Raw genomic sequence first — 19,659 nt, 5'->3', positions numbered from 1 at the left:
TCCAAGCATGTCCCAGACATGCTCGATGGGGGAGAGGTCGGGACTCAGTGCTGGCCAAGGTAATGTGGTGATGTTCTGTTGTTGGAGGTAACCTGTAACGATCCTGGCCCTGTGACATCTTGCGTTGTCATCCTGGAAGATGAAACGGCGGCCATGACGTCGTGCGAACGGCACAACATGGACTGCCAAGATGTTGTCCCGGTAGTACTGGCCTGTAACACGCCCTGCAACAACATGTAAAGCCGTTCTTCCAGCAACAGTGATGCCTCCCCACACCATAACAGAACCACCCCCAAATCGATCATGTCTGATGACGTTAACGTCTTGGAAGCGCTCGTTTCGACGACGCCACACCCTTCTACGTCTGTCCAAAAAATCAACAGTGAATGTTGACTCATCTGAAAACATCACATTGCTCCAGCGTCGATTATCCCAGTGTTGACGATCCCTACACCAACGACGTCTTGCCTGAATGTGATGATCTCTCAAACAAGGGATCACGCGAGGACGTCGTGCGCGAAGGTGACCCCTATGCAGTCGATTCCGAATCGTCTGGCCACTCACTCTCACACCAGTGTCTGTTTGAAGACGAGCGCTGATCTGATTTGCTGTGATGACACGATTTCTCAAGGCCAAGGTACGGATAAATCGATCCTGGGCTTGAGTTGTCGCCCTTGGTCGACCTGAGCGTGGTCTGTCCTGTACAGATTGTGTATCACGGTATCTGGACCATAGCCTGCTTATGACAGACTGAGAAACATTCATCGTCCGCGCCACAACCGCCTGTGTTGTGCCGATCTGTAGCATGCCAAGGGCACGTAACCTTTCATTTTGGGTAAGCCGACGCATATCAAAATTTGTTTTCTGGTCACTAAAACAATTAAACTGATGTTTCCACCCTGGAATTCAATGCCACAATGACTGTAACATTCAAAGTCAGAGTCGTGCAAATCTTGGGTTGGACCCCCATGATGATCCCAAGCATCACCTGCATTCCATGCGGTAGCTATTGGTGGGTTTGGGCGTCACATGTAACTGGAAATGTTTCTTCTGTTAGGTTCTATAGTGACTTTTTTCGTAGTCATTTGCATATTTTAGTATTATGCCCCCAAAATCAAATATCCCCTACTTTTTTTGAATAGTATAAATCACCCCCCCCCCCCCCTTGTAAGATTTATGCGAAATGAACAGGTAGGAGACTCTTAAAAGTCTTACAGGAATTGTGATCATTAGTGAAACATTATTTTCTTGCATGTAATAAAGGAGTAAATTTCAATGGCGAAAATTGGTATGAAAATCTTTTTGTAACCAAATAAAATCAAACAAAAGGAACTCCCAGTTTGGCTAATTGTTTGTCGATAATTAATTTATTACTAAACATTTTAAGGCTTATTTCAATTCAAAAGAAGTTACGACATTTGGTAATTTAAATGAATCTCTTGATAAGAAAGGATTCAATAAAATCATGTTTTAGGAAAGGCTGTAAACGATGTTTTTGATCCCATATTCATTTACTTATAGATGTACAGTGCTATAAATTGTATGCTTTACGGATTTATAAGATGACCCTAACCGGCAAGACTATACAGTTGTCCAAAATGCAGCCTGTACACTTCTTTTGATATTTACACTGCTAGAAAGCAATGGTGTTCTAATCTATAATAAGATGATCATCATTGATATCACATTTCAAGCCATTTCAGGTACCGGTCCTTCTGCCTACACCCCCGCCCCTCGGACCCTACACACCTGATCACCAGCCAGAATCGACATCTACGCCCAAAAAAACTGCTCTAAAAAAACTTGGCCCACGGGCTATATATACCTTTTAGTATCGGTTATCGATTGATACCATGGTTGCAAGTCTAACAGCAACGCATGCGTATTATATGCGTATTCGATGCAGTTTATTGCATAGCTACTCAACTTATCCTGACTTGAAATATAAATACATACCAGACACACCGCCATTGGATCTTGCACAAGAACACATTGGTAAGACATCTAGTTTTCTACTTTCTAATATTTCTTAATAATCGTTCTTTAAACTCTGAAATTATATACTATTTGAAAATATTTACCATGATGGTAATAAACATTTCACTGTACGGTCATTCCAAACCTGGTCGGAGATAGCAGTAAAGATTTGTAATATACGTGGAAAGTCATATCGATCAACAGCAAAGCAATAAATCTAATGTATATTATAAGATTAGTTTCATTTGGTTAAACAAGGTTTGTAAGGAGTGTTTTCGTTCGTATCAGAGAATGAATGAAATAACACGTCAGCTCCAGCCGGGAAACATGGCGTCAAACATGGTGATCTTAAGGTCTACTCATTGCAAACTAGGTCATATGGTTCAATTTTATTTCAAGAAGTCGCTTGCTGTGGATCTTTACGTGTAAGAAGAAACAGGAGAATACCCATGTGTTTCGTACAAGCAGGGAATTAAAACCACGTCACTTGACTCAGTGATAGACCTTGTGATCTAAAGCCCACGCGTTAAACAATTTGGCCACCCAACGACCCCCCCCCCCCAAAAAAAAAAGAAATACATATAAATAGTTAAGATAAAAATATAAGTTACATATATAAAATTAGCCCACCTAAACGTCATCGTAGACTCGACTGTCTACCTAGCGAACATTATTGAGTATTGCCACTGGTTGACGGAATCTAGAGTAGTGAACTTTGATCCGTTTCTCACCTTGGTATTATATCTACTGAAAGAGAATCGGTTTCAGGCGAGTTATTTGCTCCTGAGTTAGAAATAGGAATCAGACCAGTTATTTGATAATCTCGATTACGAACATGTACGTAACAGACTTAAAACATATAGTTAGTCATAGCTTGATGTTAATTTTTAAATATTTTCCACCTTATAGGCGCCTGTGGAACAACTAGGTCGGAGACATTCTGTTTCTTGTATTTTTATAAGAACACAAATTCTTCACAGCCACAAATCGGACCATCGTGAGGTGAAAGCAAGTGTTTCTAAAAGTTAACTGGTGTTCAAATATTTGCCTTACTCATCCTTGCTTCGATCACTGGAATACTTGATTCTTTCCTTTTCATCCGTATCATTCATACCCGCAGATCAATCTGGGGTTTTGTCTCACGCAAGCAATGAATCTCTCTCTCTCTCTTTATTCCTCTTCATTTTCTAGAAGAGAGGTTGACCCGGGTGAATGTCATAATGGTTCATAGTGTAATGCTTGACAACTCTGTGAGGATCAAACAGCTCTTATTCAGTGTTCTTAATCCATATAGTCCTTAATTCTTATTTATTCATTTGATGTGGTATTTCGACATCTGTATACTGAAATTAACGCATTTGTATCTTAAATATGTTTTCATATCATATTTTTGTAAATTGTATTTTTGTTAAATTTAATTTAATTTTAATATAAAGATAAAATTTATTTTAGAAAATCCCAAAAATTAGATTTGCATTTCATCAGAAACATACAACGAAAAACAAATCTCGAGCAACAAATATCCAAATACAAATCTACAAATACCAACCATGCAAAACATTCGCTTTGTCAAAAGAAATTTCTCCAAATTCATCTTGCCAGAACATTATAATAATGATAATAATGAATTTGTATAGCGCCTCTCATCTAGAACTGTTCTACTCGATGGCGCTGAGCTGCACTGTCACATTTGGTATTCACAGTTCAATAGGCGAGTCTTCGGGGATAATTTAAAGGACTCTAATGTTCTGGCTTCCTTTAATGTTGCTGGGAGTTTATTCCATTGGATGGGCGCTGCCACTGAAAATGCCCTATCACCACATGACACTTTCAAAGTTTTTGGAACAACAAGGTCGTGTTTTGATGTTGTTCGAGTTGTTCTTTCTCCACTTCTGAAGTGTATAAGATCACTCAGGTAGTTAGGAGCTAAACCATGGATGCACTTGTAAGTGAGGAGGATTATGTTATATTGAATACGTCTGTTTATGGGGAGCACAGGTGTAATGTGGTCGCGTTGTCTTGTTCTAGTGATCAGACGTGCAGCAGTGTTTTGTATCTTTTGTAGTGAACAAAGACGAGAAGCTGGAAGTCCGTAAAGTAATGATTTACAATAGTCCATGCTAGATGTGATTAAAGAGTTGAATCAGTATTTAAGTATTTTCGTACACGACCAATGTTGAACAGCTGGAAGTTACATGCGTTTGATACCGCTGAAACTTGTTTGGACATATCCATGGTAGTGTTAAACATAACACCCAAATGGTAACAGTGCGCTTCTTAAGGGGAGCATGTCTGTCTATGGTTCCACCAAGGGCTTGATTAAAAACTGACCACTTATCATCAACAGAGTCTAATTCAGATATCTTTTGTAATACAGTTTCAATATTGATGTCCTCTATGAATTTACCTACGTTGATATCCCGGCACTTCCTATATTCTAAGTCAGTTTTAGTAGGGGCTGGTTTTGACAGGTTTAGATCCACAAACACACTGAAGTGATCTCATAATTCGTCGTGGTTACAAACATGCACATTTGTTATCAGTTTTGAGGTTGATTTGCAGATAACTAGATCTAATGTGTGGCCGCTACAATGTGTAGGTTTGGCAACAAGTTGTTTTAATCCAAAACTATCCAATATTTGTGTAAATTTCTGGGAATTATTGTCGAGAACATTGTCAACATGGATATTAAAATCTCCAAAGAATAGGGGTTGACTGAAAGTTGCATTAAGATCACAGATCAATTCAAGGAATTAATCCTCAAAATTTTGGAAATTCAGTTTGTTTTTAGCAGAAGGGGGAGGTCTGTATAAGGCAAATATTCGAACAGAAACATTATTTTGCTGCAAGTTGAACCAATATGTTCGAAACTCTTGAAAGATTTGATTTCACAGCTATTACACTGTTTCAGAGATAATGACTGTATGAAGATAATATTGCTAATCCACCACCTCTAGAGGTTTGGCGATTTTCAAACAGGATGTCATAGTCTGGGGGGATTTCATTAATAACTATTGTGTCATTGTTTTTTAACCATGTTTCAGATATTAACAGTATGTCTATGGATTCATTCAAGATATACTGATTCAGTTCAATTGATTTGTTTCTGACAGATCTTGAGTTTAACAAAGTTTAACTTATCATTATTGACAGATTTTAACCCAGATTTATTGGTGTTTCTTGAACAGTATTCAGGGTATTGAGGTAGGCTGTGAACTTTTTTCCACCTGGCCTACTTCTTTTGGTTGGTTTAACAGAGTTAATGTTCAGAAATTTAATAATGTTAAATACTCCAGGTTTAAGTTTAAGATCTGTGTTGTTTAAGCTGAGAAACTCCTCACTAGTATAAGCCAACATAAGTTTCACCCACTAAACTGGATGAACAATGATCACTGTATCCCTACTGTCAGTATTTCAAATGCATATTTCTCCAAAGTTGATGAAAATTTCTGGTAATAAATCAATCCATGGTATTCCCAGGTATCTTATGTAAATCCATGCCAAATTTCACATAACCTGTAAAGATACACAAAATGTGTCAGAGCTCTCACTAGCAGCTTCTTAGCGCAAGGGAAATAACGATAGTGGTGAACCGAAATCAACCTGGCATACAATTAGTCACCATACAATAAATGGGAATCGAGCATGCATACAATAATAGTGTTCCACGAACTGAAAAAAATCTAGAAAACTATTTACAGTTTTCGTACTATATCTATCTATACAACAACCCTAGATGATCTTTTATCATAAACTATCAAGAATCTGTACCAGCGTACTATATTTCACAAGATATATCCATTTGAATGCCCGTTAGAAGAGACTGATTTTGTGACTGACATATTTGTTTTGGCTTGTTAGTGTAAACGGGGTTACAATCCATGGTTTATCTAAATTTTTGATTTCTTTTATCTGACGAAATCTATTCCAGGATTCAATTGAATCTCCGGGCTCCGTAGCTCAGTTTTGGATCGGCCATTCCCATGTGCTTAATGGTCAAGCATTATTTGGTTTAAATATACTCTTCCAAAAAAGTAGGGGATATTGAAATGCAAATACCTATGCAGGTTGCGATATGATAAATAGTCATGGACATTTGACATGCTTTGAGAGTATGTTCACAGATGAAGAACTTATCGCCCAAACAGAACCACTGAGCTGCACATGCGACCCGCAATAGCGCCATACGTGTGTGTGTGTGGGGGGGGGGGGGGTCATTATCAAATTTGACACTTCAAGGAAGGGTTGATGAAAACTGCCGCGTGCTGGTTTATCTATCCATGTTTGCTTTCCTATCGCTTCTTGCATAAGATTTACTGTTTAGAATTGACCGTGACACTGCAAGAGGAGTGGGACAGATTGTCCACGACGAATTGCTGAATGTCTGAGGATTGGTGGAGCAATTACTCATTATTAAGACAAAAATCAAAAACGTCAATTTCCACTTTTGACGGTGTATCTCTTTGCGAGTGAAATGAGGCCGTCAGAAAAACCGCCCATAGGAACTGTTTATGTTCATGTATAGGCAATTGGCCTGTTATTAACATACACTGGTTACCTCTAATAAAAACACCAGTGTATTCCGCAGTTTTGTATTGTTTCTGAATATCCCCTCCTTTTTTGAAGAGTATATATACATTTAAATTTATTTCAGCTTTTGTAGATATATTAGACCAATGTATTGATACGTTCTGTATACCGTATCCATAGACAAATATGTCTATTTATATTGGTATTTATGTGTGAACATACCTTTGTAATTTTAAATTTGATTCAAGAAAAGTTTCAAGGAACAATTGGAGTATTAAGTAAATAATGACAGTCTATTTCAATCAATCTGAATGATTACATCTGCCATAGCTGGTCACGTTATGAACAGATTTGAGATGTACATCGACATTTTGAAGTTGGGTTTGAATAAGTGAATACAGACTAGAAGATACATAATTAAAGATACATTATGTAAGATTTCGATAAAGGGATGGCCATTCTTGAAATAATAGCTCCAAAATAGATAATGTAAAATGAAAATATTGAAAATTTCATTCAAATTACTTCATTCTGAGCCAAGCTATCACGCTTTGTAGTTTTGACAAGATGTGTGTATTGTGGTAACCAGGGCACGTCACGCAGTAATTACAGACTGGTGCTCCGTATTGGTCGGAAATTTATTAATGCCTAGTACTAGCCTATTTGTAATTCTTGCAAACTGAAGTTTAGTTATTGTACCGAGATCATTGTGATCGCCCAAACCACTGCTGTATAGTAATTCGTCGTTGGACGTCATTCCGGCAAATCGAATCGATTGACAACAAATTAAAATGAGTGAGGGTCCATTCCTTAAAAAATTAACACTTCAAGTCGATAGTCTCGAACAGTAAATCTAGTCAGCCGAGACTACCCTTCGTTTTGTTAGCAAATTTAAAATACGAAACAAGTTGTTAATTTTCAAACTTAGCAACACTCGTCTTAGACAATCCAACAAAGATTTTAGGAACCTTGCAAAATTAAAAGTTAAAAGAAAAATACGGTTTTATTCTTATCTTGCCTAAAACGAGTGTTCGAGAGATATGAAATCGCCGAAACTAAACGACAACACTGTAGACAAATAGTGAATTGAAAAATAAAAACGACAATAAATTTTAGAATTTTTAACGCAGTTCGCGATCCAATAATATCACAAGACAAACGCGTGATTAGAATATTTTTAACGTCTTTATTTACCATTTGATGATGTGATAACCACGTGCACGGGTATATAAAGTGAATATTTGCTCCGATGAAGGCTCGTACGTGCGCCCGAGTCTGTTTCGTCACCATTCAGAAATTCGTGTTTGGAAAGTCAAAACCTCACCAGGTAAGACCAAATTAATTAGAGGTTCAATTTGGCTGTATGGGGCACCTAGCAACAAGAAAATCACTCGATGACCGTGACTATGTATTGAAATCACCTGCGTGGTATGATTGATTCTGTTTCTATATAACTGTATCGGCTAATCCGAGCCATCAACAAATAAATTAAATTGAAAGTAGTCTATTTTTAGTAATTTTGATTAGGTTATTGTTTGATAGCGTCATATTTCTTTGCTGAAACGAAAGAGGATTTTAACTTTTCTAAATTATGAATATGTCAGGGGCCAGGGCATAACTAATACTGTATATTCAAAGAGCGATAGAAAAACATTTTCTGGTAATGGATTACACAATAACTGGAATTATAATTGTATGCAACCCAATATACTGTATTTTGTGTTATGGCTCCTATTTTGACGTAAAATGTCCCCTCCTCCCTCATTTAATACAGGCCAGTGACATTCAAAATTGATCTTTTTCAGGGTCTGTAAATAATAATGTACAAGGTACTACATTTTTGTAGCAAGCAATAAACACACTTTTCAGCAGTATATTAACATATATCACGACTTCCTTATTAAGATCCGCATTTGGCTTTTAATTACCTCATCCCCTCACTTAATAAAATTTTGTGCCGTGCAGCTTTGAACTTTGTTCAAGGTATGTATTTATATAAATGTACCTTGAAAAGGGTATTAAAGTTGGATGACGCCAAATACTATTAAATGAGGGGAGTGTCAAAATATGGGTTTTAATACGATATTCCTGGTGTTGTTTTCATTTACTACTTGAAAGTATTTTTATTTCACTTTTCAAAAAAGTAAATTGTTTTCTGATACAACCAAATGTACGTACCATGTGAACGTATTGACACTAAAATAGGAAATAATTTTTACCGACATATACTTCAAACGTCATTATTTATGTTTCTAATACTTAAAAAAAATGTTTTAAAATTTAATTTGTCGTAGAAAAAATGTTAACATTTGGGATTCAATAAGCCGCCTCGATATCATCCTTAAAAGTGATTGTAACGGCCTAGCGAATATTCACTGCTGATCAGTAGGAGACAATTTACACAGAGTAGGGTAGGAATCCCTAATCCAGTAGAACAAAGCGAATTGGAGCCGTTAAGAATATAGTGGTCTATCACACCTTAACATGACCATTCAGAGTTTGAATATATCATGTGGCTTCCTGTCGGCTAGTATAAACTAACGCAACTTTATCAGGACCATTTTAATGGTGGTGTACCGGTGCCGAGTGACAAAGTTGTCACCCTCGATCGAATTTTTATATTTCCATGTGTGCTGAAATGCACGGGGAATCTCACGTTAATAACTAAATGTTGACTAACTAATAAAAAAGAGAGAGGGATCGAGAAATTGGATTTAACGTCCATTCGATACACACTAACATATGGAGGAACCCAACGAGGTAGGACAGGCCTTGCCACGTATAAGTGGGGAATCCCCCCCCCCTCCAACTAACTAATGATCTAATAGACTTTGGTCTGTTTCTGGATTATATTTTCATTTATGAAAGATTTATATATAACATTTCAAGCCAATTGAAAGATCTGCAATAGGTAAATTTAGCACTTTAATAATGCACATTTAACCAGCATAACATCCGTTATACTATATAATAATAATAATTTATTTTATACTCAGGTATTATAAAATTTCAATAAGTTTCACAACATTCAGAATGATTAAACTTTAGTGTTAAAATTCAAATACGTTTTACTATCTTCGGCAAGGTGATTTTACAGCTGCAAAAGAAATTGTTTTCTGGTTTTTTTTTAAATGCAAGATGATATTGATTTCATGTGGCATACGAAAACTAAACACGCTATGAATACTTTATGACTATTTATATTGTTGCTAGGTATTATTATTCTAAAACAATCGTGGTAAATATACTCAGCCAAATTAAAAAAACAGAAAACAATTGATGTCAAGGTCGTCTGTGCACAACATAACACTAAAATAGATGCCTTAAACCAAATATTAAAAATCTAGTCCCAAAAATCCCGAGTGTCAAGTTTTTAATTTGGCTGAGTATATCATATGAATATTTCATAGCTTGATTTTCAATTGTTGCTATGTCGAAAATTGAGTAAGTATATAGTAGCATTGTTATATTTTTATACGCCCACATTTTCATGTGGACGTATATTGTCGCACCCGTCCATCCACAATTTGTTTGTGGACACTACAGGTCACAATTCTTATCCGATTTTGACGAAACTTGAAAATTAGGTTTATCTTCAAAAGATCTCGGTTGCTCTCGATATTGGCATGTATCGGATCGAAACTTCATGGATTATGGCCCCGTACGAAAAATTACGTTTTTAGCTTTTCGACCATATAGAGGCCACAATTTTAATCCTATTTTGATGAAACTTGAAATGTAAGTTTATAACCCAAAGATCTCGGTTCATGTCGATATTCGTAACTTCCCGAATTCTGGCGCCTGATTGTACGAAAAATCGCATTTTAGCTTGTGGACCCCATAGAGGTCATAATTTTTATCCGATTTAAAAAAACCGTTGTAGTATATCACCATTACACCCTACGAATGATTGAGTTTGAATTTCGTGAAAATCGTCCCAAAACTGACAGACAAAATGGCCGTCCCTCGTACTCAAATAGCGTAAATAAAATATGATATATATGATATTTCTTTTACGGTTCTATTTTTGTTGTTTGTTGTCCCCCGCCTTTCGAAGAAAGCAGGGGACTATTAAAATGGGTTCGTCTGTCTGTCTGTCTGTCCGTCTGTCTGTCCGTCACACTTTTTGGGACACAATAACTCTCTTCCTAATTGAGCTAGAATGTTCAAACTTGGTGTATGTGTTTATTAGGTCAATGCCTTGATGGAGTTCGAAGATGAGCATTTTCCGCTTAGGGTAAGCAGAGATAAGCAATTTGATTGGTTGATGCTTTGGGACACGATAACTCTCTTCCTAATTGGGCTAGAATGTTCAAACTTGGTGTATGTGTTGATTAGGTCAATGCCTTGATGGAGTTCGAAGATGAGCATTTTCCGCTTAGGGTAAGCAGAGATAAGCAATTTGATTGGTTGATGCTTTGGGACACGATAACTTTTAATTGAGCTAGAATGTTCAAACTTGGTGTATGTGTTTATTAGGTCAATGCCTTGATGGAGTTCGAAGATGAGCATTTTCCGCTTAGGGTAAGCAGAGGTAAGCAATTTGATTGGTTGATACTTTGGGGCACGATAACTCTCTTCCTAATTGAGCTAGAATGTTCAAACTTGGTGTATGTGTTGATTAGGTCAATGCCTTGATGGAGTTCGAAGATGAGCATTTTCCGCTTAGGGTAAGCAGAGATAAGCAATTTGATTGGTTGATGCTTTGGGACACGATAACTTTAGTTCTAATTAAGTGAGATTGATGAAACTTGGTGTATAGTTTCATTACAGTAATACCTTGACTAAGTTTGATAATGAGCATTTTCTGCTCAGGGTAAGCAGAGCGATACGCAATTTGATTGGTCGAGACTTTGGAAAACAATAACTCTCCTACTTTGATTGTTAGACTATAAGTAAAGATATACTGTTTGATTGTTCAATACTTTGTAAAAGATAATTTGTGATAAATTTATATGTGTCCTCTAATTATTTTCCTATTTCGGCGGGGGACATCAGCCTCACTGTTGGCTTGTTGGAGTAGCGATATCTTGCGTACAATATCAGACGGAAGCAGGTATAATATACGCAATTTCCATAATAATTAATTATACATTAATTTTGAAGTTCGCTAAACACACGGACATTGGAATTATTACAAAATAAAAGTATCGGTACTAACAAATAAGTGAATGGATTTCCGGCTTCAAACTTCGAATGTTCGACGTCTTCTCGCCGTGTTTATTAAATTATTTTAAACTATTATCATGATTAGATCACTATTTCACTTTTAATTTATCATACTTACTTATGAAATGATATTCCACTCCCTTTTCGCCTGACATTGAATCAACCTAAACAACAAAACCTTTCCGGCACGTTGGTATACGAGGGGTGGCTGATAAGTAGTGAGTCTAACACAGAAAGAAACAAGAAATTCAAATCAAATGCATTTACTTTTCAACATAGTCCCCCTTCAATGTAATACACTTCTGCCATCGGTGTTGCAGAGCCTTTATTCCAGGTCTGTAGAAGTCTTTGTCTTGGGTGTGTAGAAAATCATCCACAGCGGCAATGACGTCATCGTTAGACGGGAAATGCCTACCGGAAAGACATTTCTTCAGAGCAGGAAACAGACGTCTGAGGAAGCTAAATCAGGAGAGTAGGATGGATGCTGAAGAAGTTGAAAACCACAGTCATGGATTGCTGACATGGCAACAGCTGATTTGTACACTGGCGCATTATCCTGGTGGAAAATCACACTTGTTCATAGGCTGTGATTTAGCCCCGAAAATCGTTTCATCTCGTCACAGCAAATTCCGGGTGAACATCTGACGCTTTGTTACATAATTTAACCAGTAGGCCGTCACCGTCGCATACATTCCTGTTCCGATGCATTGAAAAATACGTCTTGCACTCGAATTACGCCTCGAACTATATTTGTCAAGTGTAGCCATAATCGGGTGAAAAAATCAAATTCTAAGCCAATCAGAAACCATAAATGCAAAGATCGTCATAGATCAAGGGTCAATAGCCATAAATAGACCAGGGGATATCTTTAATGAGACGGAACACGTTGGATTGTTTACATTTGTTAGAGAGAGTTTCTCTGCAAATATGCCGGGATTACTGGATAATACCACCTGTTAAATGTTGCATTGACACGGTAAAGACGACTTACCCCTGATCTGTGGCATGAATATGGCCAATAATTGGGAAATAGCACCAATGATTGAATGAATCTTTTATTGTCTGGAAACAAGTATTTCTTCAAAACTATTTCAGCGAAACAATATCCAAGAGAAATATATACTTAATACAGATGAAAACAATTTTTGGCATGCTTGAAATACTGGTTCGGTCTTATAATTATATATAATGTTAAGAAAAAACAAAAATAATAATACCATGTGATCTGATCGATACAATTAATAATAATTCACCTTCATCAATTTTACTATTTTTTTAAAAAAGAAAACAATAGACTTATTATAAGAGTATATATAGAGAGAAATGGGGTTTAACTTCCACACGACACAAACTAGGTAATTTTGGTTCAATTTGATTCCAATAATTCGCTTGCGTGTAGTGGTCTTTAGCAGTGGGAGTTGGACAGGCGACCCTTCTCCAAGTCAAGTACAACCGTGGAATCTAAACCACGCCAGTGGACTCAATGACAGACTTTATGATACAGCGTACATATGCTACCCATTCGGCTACCCAACCCCCTATAAGAGAGTATAAGATTAAATTTATTTTAAAGAAAGAAATTAAAAAAACATAAACAAATGCAATTATATAAATTTCCTCGTACTCAGTACCATACACCACTAGTATTAATAAAAAATGTATATAATAATAATAATAACATCATCATTTATAAAGTGTATTAATACTGGAGAACGGTTTCTAATGTGCTGTTCAGGTTCTTATATTCACAGAATACATGTATTTACACAGAGATCAGGTCTTGTGCCCATATACACTGTACAAAATTGAAAGATATATACCAACCAGTAAATAAAAGTACATACCGGTATAAGAGAAAAACAAACAGTTACCTAAGTAAAATGAATAAGAAATGAAATAGTCTAATGAAGATGGGCATATACGCCATACAGTGTGCTATAAGGCAAATTTTGCCTGGGCACAGCACTGTGACCTACGTTTATATCGAATTACAACTGCCAAGGGATATTTTTACGTGCACAGCAATGTATACACGGGACCTCGACTAGACTGCTGTCCTTGTGCTGTTTCAGTCCCTCCGCCTTCACCACTGACAAGGGGAAACCGTCGGAAATGAATTAGAATAAAAAAAACATATAGTAAGCATAAAGTGACAAAATATAATATGAAAATTTATTGACATGTACAGTACATTAAGTAAAACATATTTAAAAACCGCTTACAAAAAAACATGTATACAGGTGTAGGCCTACTCACATAATTTCATCAATATCATCATCACTATTAAAATCAGTGTCACTGTCAGCATATGTTTGGCTGTCACGTTTATATTCGAACAATATACACAAATCCATACAAGAAAGTTTTCACTTGTAACAAGTACATCTATTACTGATCTATCTGTAAAAGTGTAATGCAGCTTGATTTACATTCACATTGAAAATTTTGTTTGGTGCTTGATCTCTAGTCACCCTAACCCTGTCATTTGTTCAATAGAGTTTAACAAGAGGGGTTTAAATTTCCACAGCTACAGTCAGGCAACCAGGGAGGAATGCGCCAGAATATGCCCCCTTTTTGACTGGTGATGCAAGGGCAGAAATAATTCTTCATACATATTTTTTTCAAAAAATGTAAGTGCACTTGTACCAACTCTTCTATTTCGGTTCTAATTTTCTCCATAACATGTGGGTTGGATGGCCGAATTGTTAGCACGTGCGCATTGTATCATAAAGCCTGTCATTGAGTCAACAGGCGTGGTTTCGAATCCCTGGTTGTACGTGACAAGGAGTAGGGTCGCCTGTCCAACCTCGTGGGTTTTCTCCGGGTCCTCCGGTTTCCTCCCACTGCTAAAGACCCCTACGCGCAAGAGAATTATTGACATAAATTTAAAAAAACATATGTTCGTCGCGAAATGACCTAGTTTGTGTCGAGTGGACGTTATACCCCATTTCTCTCTCTCTTTCGCCACGTGCAGTGAGGGGTCACTACTGGATTTAGTTAATGTCTTTTACACATGTCTGTTCACCATTTCGCGTTTCTTCATTCCGTCTGGTTTCTGACATAGCATGTACAAATCTTCACAAAAATCTTCCTTAAATAACGGAAATATTCATAGTACCACTCAGAACATGCTCCGCCTTGTATATGCATTCTCTTTGTTGAGTCATATACATCTATTAATAAATTTCAACCATTATATAATTCTTTATAAAGTAGTCCACATTTTCCCTTATCTTGAATTGGCTGTCATCATAGTATGCAAATACAATATTTTTCATGATACGATAAGCATATTCATCTAATAAATGTTTGGTATTACTGCAACATTTATCTTCAATGTAAAAATAATCATCAGTATCCATAGTTACTGGTATTTCATATTTCTGGTTTTCTTTACTGTCGCTTGTATTCTTCTTCCGACCAAAAAGAGATGAAAGGTGAAGAATGGAGGTAATGTGGGATAGGAATGAGGACAATTTGTTCAAACATTAACAGCAACGTATCGGTTCATAAAATTACAGCAATTAATAGATTGTTATCCCCAGTTTCACTGGTCCTATTAGATTCACACTGATGGGAACCACTGTTGAGCGAGTATCAAAATCCTAAATCCTTAACAATACTAAACAAATATTCCACAGAAACATTTCACAGTAAATCCTATAAATTCCAAGTAGTATTCCTCTTGTTTTTTTTGAAAATTTGATGAATAACTTACACATTTTGAAACACAGTTTAGATTAATTTTCTGGAGCTTGTCTGTAACATGACTTTACTTGGCGGGCATCTTGATCCCACAATGCAGGTATTTTCTATTGAAAACAAAATTAAATCCAGTTTAATAATTTGTCACAAAATTGGACCTTTGGTTCTTTTTGGGGCGGATTGACAGTCATGTACTTATAGTTCACATTAACAAAACACAGTAAAATTTAAATATCTTTATATAACTACAATATATCAATACAATTATAATATGTATATATATATATATATTTATGTAATTATTCTCTAATAATATCACCGTCTCCACCGATTCAAAATACCACTAATCACATTTATATGTTGATGAGATGACGATGAGTTGGTGGTACACGCGCACACAGCAGTCACCAACTATTTGACTCTCTTCTCCACGGCACATTTAAGAAGATGATTAAGATGATAAGGTTGATGAGTTATTCGTGTATATCTTTTAATTGCCATAAAATAACTAACTGGAACAATAACGACCAGAGTAACAATATAGGTAACACTATCCGTAGCACATTAACATTATCAGAATCACAATCACAATCAGGTCACAAGTAAATGTACTAATTATTGCTCATAATCACACAGATTACCATTATAACGACACACAGTCAAAACCAACGAGACACACAGTCTAACACCCATTTAGTTGAAATATATTTACGAATGATTCATGAATGATATGACCAATGAATATGTGTGATTCTCCCAAAATCCATTATTAGAGTGACAATATAAATCCATATCTCCCACCACGTATACTACAGTTTCACTCACAACCAATCAAATCACGACAACAAAACAGGCAGTTCACATGCATTCAATGCAATCATACCTGCGACCAGACATGTGAATTACTTAACCTTGGCAAATATTAACTATCATACATCTTACAAATAACAATAAAATCAAATGTTTATAATCAAACTTTAGTACCACAATCTGAAAACATGTTCACCAGTTGTCATAAACTGTAATAAACAACAATAACATATATACTATATTTATTAATGTACAAATACTTGTGACCTTGAAACATTCAGCAATACCAGCGTGAATATATATGTATTATTCAGTACATCCACGACAAACCACATTGTAACCTATAAAGATATTGTCATACGTGACATAATTTACTATCTAATATTACTGCGAATTCTGTAAGGAGGTTGGATGGCCGAAGATCATAAGGTGTATCATTGAGTTAAGTAACATGGTTTCGATTCCCCACCTTTACATGACAAGGTTTGGAGTCGTCTGCCCAACCTCAAATGTTTTCTCCTGGTCCACCGTTTTTCTCCGCAAGCGAATGATCACAAGGTATATCATTGAGTCAAATGCCTTGATTTCGAATCGCCGCTATTACGTGGCCCAACCGCGTGGGTTTTAACCGGGTCCTCCGGTTTCCTTGTACATTGTATTAATATAGAAGAAACAATGTGTTGCACTGAAAACATCTCTGGCTTGATTGTGCCGATTGAATCCATTGACCATTGACTACTCGCCAGATGCGTCTCGTCTAATTTTTTATCACGAACTCAAATGTGGCTTCGTTCCTATAGTAAGTATATAGGGCACCTGCCGAACTTCGTGGGTTTTATACACACACACACACACACACACACCCCATGCTCAAGGCAAGCCAAAAACGCACAATGTAAGGAAAGGCTAATAAATCTGTACTATATTACCATTTTTTACTTTACAAGACACAATGGGGAATACTTCAAGCAGCAATGATGATGAAGAAAGAAAATCGAAAGATCGTTATCCACTACCGTCAAATCCACTTAGTAAGTCTGTAAGCTTAGTACTTAAAATTACGTAGCTTTCAACATTCCATTATTTTTCCATTATTTATTTTGTGCTCTGGATGTTACTTGATGTGGGAAATATTTAACCACCTATTCATGTTTTATTCAGTTGCTATTGACATCAACAGGTGAAAGCATGCCCCATTTATATTCAATCAAAACACAATAGATACTCGTTTTATGTACGACCTTGTTTTACAGTGGAAATTTAAAAAAGAAATCGGGAATTACAACATGGGCGACTGAATGATTTTAGTATAGTATACTCATAGTATTGACAATACGCTAACCATTTCCACGAACGCTGTGGGTCATCAGTAATTTCATTAGTCAGACTTCAAGTAAAAATTTTATACCGGGGCCACGGCCGATGTCTAAAGTTTGATCATGTTCTAATTCTTGGGGTTTTCTTAGTTTATTCTGCTAGTGTGTGATGGGAAAATGCAATCTTGAAGTACACTCTATACTATGTTCACCATAATCGACAAGCATTTTATGTTCACCATAATCGACAAGCATTAATCAGATTTAATTGTTTTGAACATGGAAACATATATCCTTTTGAGGATATTTCTTAACGAAATAATCAACAGATTTGCAAACATGTCAGAGCTGTGTAAATTGTTAATTTACTGGCGGCTACACTAGAGTTGTCCTGAGGCTGAAAAGGTGTAACGGGGTAGCTCGGGCCGAGGAGTAACATAACCCTGTTGGCGTTGGACTACCGATTCCAGCTTCGGAGTTATACTACTTTCAACCCATGCAGCGCCATGTCATCCACTAGCATCATGGTAAAAATGCGTTCATGTGTTTTATTCGCCGCATTGGTTGTCTTCCCAATGTATGGAATACCAGTCCATTTTGATGCGTGACATGCTTTACTGGTAGACCGTTTAATTCTTGGTCTTTGCTAACTATGTTAGGTATGTCATAGCTCAGATATACGTCAAATCGCCCCTGGATTAAACACTATTGATGGTCAATTCAAACCCTTTATAAACTCTAGCACAATGTTCATTATATACAGCACTATCGGTGTATTATCGTTTACGATGTGTTTGTTTGACTCCCCCAACTTTGTTTAGTTAAAATAGTTATACGTTCTTTATGAAGGTATCTATATTCTCTGACGGTTTTGTAATAATTATTTAGAAAGAGTCGCCGCTAAGTAATAAAGTCGCCAGAAATACCAGTAAGTAACCTAGTACAAAATAAAAAGCATTAATTACAACGACAGTTTTATAATTTTTACTTTAATATGTTACTTTTGTGGCTATTAATTATCTTTTTCTCAATTTCAGCTGACCCTCCTGGTTCCCCTGAAAAACCACCAGGTTCGAGTTTTGATTATCAGGGTTAGGGTAGTGATCCGAAGACTGTGTCTTATCCTCGACATTAATGTTGAGCGAACTTTACTTTTAAATCAACATTAATTATATATTTCAGAACTTTCAGAAAATATTATGCTTCTGTTCAAGTTACTACCTTCAAGCTGTCCATATTAAACCCTCATTTTATTGGCTTCAGAGTCCCATTAAATATATATATATATACGTTAAATCGGCTCTGGGTTAAAAACTTCAAGGTCTATACACAATCATATACAACATTGTCGGTTTACGTTTACGTTGTATTTGTTTGACACCATCATCTTTGTTTGTCCAAGATATACAATGTTCAGTGAAAGGGTCTTAATTATTTAATTACATATTTTTAACTTGTGACCCAGCAAAGCAGGTGGTGCCCCTCAGATTTAGAAAGAGTCTCCGCTATGAAATAAAGCCACCAGAAATACTAGTAAATAACCTATTTCAAAACAAAAATCCATTAATTACAATTTTATAATTTTTACTTTAATTAGTTAACTTTAGGCCTAATTATTAACTTTTTCTCTATTTCAGATATTGGTGGTAGCCGGCCTTCTTGCAATTCAGGCAGTGGTACTCCGAGTGATTTGAATGTTTCTTTACACCTTCCTAAGAGTGTGTCTTATCCTCGACAAAAATGAACCAACTTTACCTTTAAATCAACATTAATTATATGTTTCAGAACTTTCAGAAAATATTGTGCTTCTGTTTAAGTTACTACCCTCAAGCTGTCCATATTAACTAACCCCTTTTGTCACACTCTTACTAAATGATAATATGTTTCCCTCATTCAAAAAATAAAAGCTTTTATTTGAGATATACCATTGTTCGTTTGTTAAGCTTTTGGGGGATAGTTGCCATGCATTATCCGATTGTTGTTCAACTATTAGTTATTACTTACATCGTAAACTATCCTAAACACCCTCAAACTAGAATTAAAGATAGGTTGCCAGGCAACGAAACATACGCCCACAGCAGCTAAATCGTCCGGGCCGTCAACAGGAGTTGTCGCATATTTTTACTTTTTCGGTACTGGAACATTTATAATA

General features: G+C 36.3%; 1 long non-coding RNA gene across 1 annotated transcript; it reads left to right on the top strand.

The window, feature by feature from the left end:
- The first annotated feature begins 1,863 nt into the window (after positions 1-1,863).
- LOC126807821 (uncharacterized) lies at positions 1,864-19,431 on the top strand. Its single transcript, XR_007674180.2, has 4 exons — positions 1,864-1,995; positions 17,139-17,222; positions 18,545-18,577; positions 19,145-19,431. It is a non-coding gene; the product is annotated as an uncharacterized LOC126807821 (long non-coding RNA).
- The last annotated feature ends 228 nt before the right edge of the window (positions 19,432-19,659 follow it).

Source organism: Patella vulgata, chromosome 9 (genome assembly GCF_932274485.2).
Source record: "Patella vulgata chromosome 9, xgPatVulg1.2, whole genome shotgun sequence".
NCBI classification, from domain to species: Eukaryota; Metazoa; Mollusca; class Gastropoda; family Patellidae; genus Patella; species Patella vulgata.
Note: the sequence above shows the minus strand (reverse complement) of the source record. Positions and strands in the feature narration are given on the sequence as shown.